An 8,255-nucleotide genomic window follows, 5' to 3' on the forward strand; every position below is an offset into this window, starting at 1 on the left:
GGGAAAAAAAGCAGTGTAGTGGTATAACCTCCTCAGTGGACCTAGAACCCAGAGGAGACACCCCCAGCCCTGAGATACCCCCAACTCTATGGAGACTTGCTCTTGGCTTCCTGGTAGAGCTCATTAAGAAATGCTCCCCTTTCAAATAAATGCCCAGGAACCACTTAAACTGCCCCACTGAATTCACATCAGAAATCTTTAAAACAAAAATCCTCAAAATTTTAAGGAACACAGCTGCAACTGTAGGAACCATGGAACCTGTAGGGAAGATATTGAGAGTTGGAGAATTTCCCCTCAATTAAGCCAATAAATAGACACACCATCAGATGCATGGCTAAAGTCAACAAGTCTGCGCTTAACAGGTTTTGATCACCTACCAGCTGTCCGACCCGTGACAAATCTCATAACTTTTTTATTAGTCCTAGTTTTCTCACCGATTAGAAATAGAAATGATGCTATGGTTATATTTAGCTCGAAGGATATGAAAGCACAGTGCCCTACATATGGTGCTTAATAAATGTCATTTCCTTCCTATGGTTTTACAATATAGGCTCTTCAATGTTACAATTTTCTATGGTGTCTTTCATCTTTATTAAATGCCCCATTTATGCAACTTGAATTGCTGCTGGAACCCAAGAGACCCCATTGTTTTTAAGTCCTTATTAATTCCTGACTTTTGCTTCACCTTCTTCACCCATAGATCAAACCCTGCACTCTGCTTCCACTGTATACTGCCTGTTTTGTGTGATGTTGACACTAATCTTTAGAACAAATGAGCTGAGAATGTTAGATCATTTCTTCATATAGCTTTTGATGTTTAATCTTCCTAGAAAGACTGGCTACATCTCCCAGATGGGAGTACAAGGCATCATGAGACATACCTACAACTTTTTCTCCTACTCAGACTTCTCCAGGCTGCACAGATTTCTAATTTTAGTAGTGCCTATAAGCAGTTAGAAGTCAGGCACTTACCTAATCAATGGCCTGTGCCAAAGCTGCCCATGTCAATCATTCTGAATCCTTTCCTTTGAAATGAGTGCTTTCATGTTTCAAAGTTTTCTGACATTCAGAGGTGTACTTTTCCAGACCTCTTTCTAAAATATGTTGATTTTAGGGTCTGCAGTAGAGCTTTTTTCTACTATGAGCTGTTGAATGTATCTGGCTCATTTATTATTTTTTAAATTCTGTTTCTGCTCGTAGAAGGTCCGAGAGCTAGTGAGGAGAAGAAAGCTAAGAGAGGATTCTGGCTAAAAACAAGTTGATTAAAAAACAATGACTGCCTTTAAATCCTCGGCCTCACTTGAGCTGAGATGGCTCTTTACAAAGGTGAAGAGAGATAGCTAGAATCAATGGGCAAGACTCTTAGGATGTAAAACTGATTATGGCATAGGCACAATTTCCGCTAGCAGTGTCTTCTGAATGCAAAAGGAAAAGGTATCATATCATGGCTTCCTTCAAATTGATCTGTGTTCCCAAACTTAAAGGGATGAGAGAAATGTTTGAGAGATTTTAACTTGAACAAATAGACTTGTGGCATTAGCACCTTAAGTTCTCTGGAGTCAAGGAACTGGCTAAATTTTCCTTGCCGATAAATGCTTTGGTCACAAAGTCATATTCAATTCCCTTATCTGTGTAATGCATACAAGATTCTTTGGTTTGTAGCAAGACCATTTTGTATTAAAGTTATTCAAAAATCACCAATTAATTACTAAAATGTAGCTTCATAAAAATAAATCTTTGTCATGACCATAGAAGTAAACAGACTTTTAAAAATAACTTGACAGTTGGAGTAAACCTTAGAAATAATTTAATCTAATCCAGTCATTTTACAGAAAGGAGAACTAAGGCCCAAGTTGCTTGTATGATTTGGTCAAAGTTAGCAGCAAACCTGGGTATTCTGATGTCTACTTGAAGTCATGATATGACAATATTTGCACACCACACTGGAATCAATTGGAGGGCACTTGGGGACATCTACTCAGGCAAGGCGAAAACATTTATCACATTTTCTTTAGACTTTATTACTGATAATAAAAAAATACAGAGCATTAAAGACGGATATTAAATATTGAATTTGTGTAAAAGCTCAAAATAAAATCTTTTCTAAAAAAATTTTAATGAGAAAATTGAGCTTCCTTCTAGGCACATAACTATTTTATACCAGGTTTTATGTTTGAAATGGCTACAAGTAAGTCCTGATCAAGTATTTTTAATGATCTCTTCAAATTTTTGATAGTCACCATGGATGAGAAACTTTGTTCTCACAAGTAGGTGATAAAAAATTTAAAGCCATTTTTTATGACCATTCAAAAATTTACAACAGTCGAAATTATCTTTAAAGAATCTATGAGCTCTTCTTTTTAATTTTCTTTGACCGATGTAAATGTTGAAATTTCTCTTGATAATGGAAATGGGTTTCCAATCCAGTCAAAATCTTTCATTCCAAGTATTTCAAAAGAAAGATGTTGGAACACGCTGGATATGCACACAGTATTAGAGCCCTTGCTCTGCCACTTGTGTGTACACCTATGCAAAAGATCATAAATGTGCAGTTCATGAGAATAAAGAGGTGCAGGGCTGCCTTCTGAGCTATGCCTTGCAGGAGTCTCATCTGGCTTACCTGTCTCCGCAATCTCCCGCTCTCAGCCCAGGCTTGGACCTCGCATCATCACGCTCTCTGGACCTCTGGAATAAGAAGCCTGTAGCATCTCTGCAGCACTTTTGCCCACAGTGGGCAGCAGTATGCTCTGCAGCAGACTGTTGTAAGAGAGTGAAGAGTACCTTCTTGGCAGTGTTCAGTGCATTGCAGAGAGGCTCATGGTATTGGCCATCTGTGAGACTGCGGGGCACACTGTCAGAGCTCCTCAGGCTGCTCTTAATGAGAACTGGACTCACAACCAGCTGGGGACCTCGCTTATCCCCAGCCTTGGGTGCTGAAGTTTCTCTAGTTCACAACACCCTTGTAATTTCTTCAAGCACAGCAATCATGAAGCCCAGAGAGATACCAAGGACTGGCCCAGGTCAGAAAGTGACAGGCCAAGACCAGAATAGGATTGTCTACCACTCAGTTTGTGTTCTCACCCCTTTTCACGGTGCATCTCCATTAATAATCTGGCCAACACATGACACTCAAGGATGAAGGTAATATCTCCTCAGTTCTACCAGTAAATCAGCAAATGTGGTAGTTTTACTTCTGGTGTCTAATAAATGGAAGTTAAAAATTCATGTAATAAGTATCCGATTGAAATTTTTTCTTACAAATAAATTAAGGATACTAAATTCTATTATATCCACTGTGGGATCACAGAGGTACTGCTGCTCTCTTCTCTAAATGCACAATGTCAAGGAGACCTGAATCACTGACCACTTTTAAAACGAACGTCGTCACAGATAGGAAAATAAAATCAAGCAATTTTTTAAATCATTTTTTCACCTAAACTCCATTCATTATTTAATTTTTCACATTCTTCATCCATTTAAGTTCCCCTGGGCTGAGCCATTTATATCATAAAGAGCTGCAACCTGCACTAAATATGTCTTTCTTTCATCTTTCTTTTAAAAAAGGAAAATATTTTTTTCTATGCCTGGTAAGAGTGGACAGCCCTGGCGGCTCCCGTTTTTATTGTGAACAACTACAGCACTAATCAGCACCAAGTTTCTCTTGATGTCTGTCTGAAAAGACATTATCCTGCAGAGATCCACTCTGGGGGTCCAGAGGCTGATTATCCCTTGTGGTCATACCTATGTGCCTAAGAGAGCAATTCTGATGCTGCCAGAAACAGTGAACAGTGATGAGGTGGATGGGTGGCACCATGCCACAACATTTTTGTCATAACCCATCAGCAGCACGCATTTATTGAGTCTCTACTATGTACAAAGCTCTGTGTTAAGTTCTATCTGCTAAGTTTATGTTTGAAGTACTATGTACTAAGTGTATGTGCTAACTCCAGGATAGAAGAAATAATAGTAAATATTTGTTGAATATTTTCTATATGCTAGGCACTAAATCAAATGTTAAACATGCATTATCTAATTAGGCCTCTCCATGATCCAATGAAAACTTTATTAACCCAATTTTATGCATAAGCATATTATTATTCCCAAGATTACAGTACCTCTATAAAAAGGTTCTCCTTAATTGCCTTATCTGATACAAGTGCCTTTTTCTCCATCTCAGCTCCTTGTTTCCTTCATAATACTTCTCATACTTTATTTATTTGTTCCTTTATTGGAATTTTTTTTGGCCATCTCCCTCACTAATATGTTATGCTCCATGAAGCTACAGGTTGTGTATCTTTTGTTTCACTGCCTGACAGAGTAGCTGGACATGTAGTATGATTTCAGTAAGTGTTTGATGGAAGGATGGATGAATGAATGAAACTGAGAGGAAAAATTTAAGTGCCTTACCCAAGGTCATAGAGCTAGTGAGTGACAGAGCTGGGATTCAATGTCCACATGCTTAAGCACATCTGTACTCTCCTAAATATAATGATAACCCTATTGGGAATTTGAGATGTAGACACAGCAATACAGAGAATTCAGGAGGGCTACACCTGAGAAAAAAAGCTCTTTTCTCGAGTGTGGTCTTGAACTACTTCCTATGTTAGAGCTCGGTAGATTCTCGCCTGAATGGATGTTGAGATTCCTGTCAGATATACTGATCCACTGTCCATACCACTCTTTCTTAACTCATCTTTTAATTTCTCTCCTACATTTTTCATTGTGTTATTATCATCCTAAAGTGATGCAGTGGAAATTCGGCAGAGGCAATATCTTAGTGATACTCTCCTGCCAATAGGGCTGGGTCTTCTGTCCGGATAAATATGAAATTGAAAAGAGACCCCCAGCATCATCAAGAAAGTTTTGTGGGTATTGACAGTGGGGGTTGGGCCAAATAGACCTTTCAACCACACGTATAAAGTAACTGAAATGTCTCAGTGGCCTCATCAGCATGTACATTCAAATGAGGTCTCGTTATCTCAAATTTATTTCTCTTTCCCCCACCCTGCTCCAACCAAGTCTTCCCAATATATGCCTGAGAATTCCCAAAGAATGTCTCATTTAGCTCACACATCTGTCATTCAAGTCCCCAATAAGCCCAACACCTTCCGCTCCTGCTCTGGATCTCCCACCCACGATACAGCTGGAGGAAACCTCACCATTGCAACAATGGATGAGGTCCGTGGTGCCAACATGGTGTGGGTAACACAGGCGACACCTCCCTAGCCTACCAATCCGCATGGAGCCAGAGCTCTCTGGGGACCTAAAAGCAGGAAGGGTGAATGAACCTCACCCCAGTTCTATTCCATATTCTGGTGTGCACAAGAGGAGTCACTTTGGGATCCAGATGACAAAGTCTCTCATGCAAATAGCTCCTTCATCTTCTCTGCATCAGGTGGTAACTCAGCCCGAGGAATCAGTTATAGCAGAGTCTAGGCCATATCTTTAATTCTCCAAGTCAATGTGCCCCTGTCAAAGCCATTCAAAATAAAATAAAACAAACAGACAAACAAACAAGGCACCATCAATAACACTAATATACTTCCTTTCCCTGCTCCAAAAACAAGAGCTCTCATAGATACCGACTCATACAAAGTTGTACCTGGAAGAGTCACTAGTATTTACAGGTACATGTTTATACTAAGAGACTTAGAATAGTCTCCCCTGTTTCACAAGCAGCCAAATTTTGACTCTTGATCTGTGTTCAGCAAGAGCATCACACTACTGTGCCCCAAGGGTGTTCTCTCTGCAGTAGCCACCATCACTCACATCTCTGCATGACCCTGCTGTGGATGCCACTATTGTGCTCACTGCACGACACACATCCTTTGCCTCCTTTACTTGCTCATTCAGTAGTTCTGCTTGTATCAGTTAGCTACAGCCTCAAAATGTTGTACAACAAACTACCCCCAATCTCAGTGGTTTACAAGAGCGATCATTTATTCTCACTCATGCATTTGGGTTTGGCTGGTCCAGGTTCGGCTTAGCTGGCCTTGATTTCCAGCTAGGAACTCGGTCAAGATTTGCTTTACCTTTTTTTTTTTTTTTTCATCTTCTTTAGACCGCCAGGCCAACCTTGGCATTTTTTCTCATGGCAGAAGCTTAGGGAGGGCCAGCTCAACTGTACAAGCACATGTCCAATCTCCATTTCTGTCATGTCTGCTAATATCCCATTGGGCAAAGCAAGTCACATGGCCAAGTCCAACATCACTGAGCAGGAAAGCATACTCCTTCATGAAGCCATGGAGAGGCAGGAGTTAGGGGTAGGAGTGAATATCTGCTAAACAATCATCTAATCTACCACACACCCAAACCCAAATGTACAGGGTCAGTAAACATGTCATCAGGATGTAATCATGATTTCTCCTGAGGCAGTTCGCTCTAAGGATTTTATGTGAAAGAATACATCCGTGTCTCATATTGTACAAATATTTCACATCAAAGCATTATCACTGGCTTCTTGGTTAGCTCCCAGCTTATCTTGTTTGAAATTGTCATGACTTGCCCTATGAGGGACCCTGGTTTCCAGAACTAGTGCAGCCTTGTCTTTAAAGAAATCACTCCTTTCTCTGACTTGTAATTCATGCCGTTGGATTGTCTGGGCTCCAGAACCTTCTGTTTACTTCCTCTCTCCCTACCCTATACCATTTCCAACTCTCTTGTGTTCAGATTTCTTTCCCTGTCCCAGACTACTTCTGAAGAAGTCTGTGATGGCTTTGCAAAGTCAAAGAAAGAAGAAACAGAGGTCCTCTCCTAATGCCTTTTCCTTCTTCCAGCTCAGATTACATGAATGTGTGTGTATATATATAGTGTGTTTGTGACACATACATTCTTATCACTAGTGATGGAGCAGAGGCTAAATACACAGAAACAGCAACCACATGCGTGGCACTAGCCCCTCCCTGAAGGCGAAGAAGGCTACAGCACAGTGCTTGGGCCCCTCTTGCCTCTATTATTCTACATTGCCTTTGGTCTTAAATAGTCACACGGAAGCTTTCTTTCTCAGGGACAATGACATTGTGTTTAGTCACGTGTTCAATTCTTCAAAGTCCACATTTGCAGAAAACATAAGCTCAGTATGATATTGCCTTGATGATTAATCCCTGTTGGATGCTTCCCTTCTTTAAGTTTCCTTTTTATTTTCAGTTCATCATTCGTCCCGTAATGGTGTGTGTGCCTGTTTGTATGAGTGCATTATCTTATTGCCCCAAAGCCCAGTAAAGACTATGGTGGAGTACCTTTTCCAGATTAAATCATACATTCCTCCTTCCCATTCTGTTCCATAATTGGTAAGAATGATAAGAAGGACTTCACTTAGCGTCCTTGGGAAACAGACCAGCCAGACATGCCTGAGACAAGCAATGGTATAATCTCCAACCTAGATGACAGGGATGTTTGTCATTTGTTAGGAAAGCTAAATCATCATCATGAAGTATTCTTTGATATCCATTTCACATACAAAGCAAAGGAGGCAGGTGGACAGATGAATGACAGATAAGAATCACACTGTGAATTGATGAAAGCCCTGAATGGACTTTAGGAGTCCTTGCGTTTCAGAGCACTGAAATCTTCTCTTGAGACTTGGCTCCATGAATCTTTCATTGTGTAAATCCCTTTTAAATGGGAGCAAGAAGTGGAATTGAGAAGATAACAGAAAAGTTGTTCTATAAGAGAAAGGTGAGTTATTTTTAATCTCCTAACAATTTTCCATTCTTCCTTTCTGGAAGTTTAAACAAATTTCATCACAAATCCCCTGGGCCATTGACTTTCCAACCTATCCACTACACATGGGATACAGAATTTTTATTTTTGTTTAAAACAGTCATGTTTTATATCTAAAAACATAAATTTTCTATTTTTGATTGCTTATGTAGCCTACAGACTTGGGAGAAATATAACATTTGTTTACTTCAAATATATTTGCAAGCAACACCTTCGATAAGGACCTGATATCCAAAATATACAAAGAACTCATACAACGCAACAACAACAACAAAAAAAACAAACGATCCAATCAAAAAATGGGCAGAAGATCTGAACAGACACTTCTCCTTAGAGGACACTGAACAGACACTTCTCCTTAGAGGACATACAAATGGCCAACAAATATATGAAAAGATGCTCGACATCGCTAGCTATTAGGGAAATGTAAATCAAAACCGCAATGAGATACCATCTCACACCTGTTAGAATAGCTATAATCAACAGGACAAGTAATAACAAATGTTGGAGAGGATGTGGAGAAAAAGGAACCC

Source organism: Pteropus alecto, unplaced genomic scaffold (genome assembly GCF_000325575.1).
Source record: "Pteropus alecto unplaced genomic scaffold, ASM32557v1 scaffold3, whole genome shotgun sequence".
NCBI lineage: Eukaryota > Metazoa > Chordata > Mammalia > Chiroptera > Pteropodidae > Pteropus > Pteropus alecto.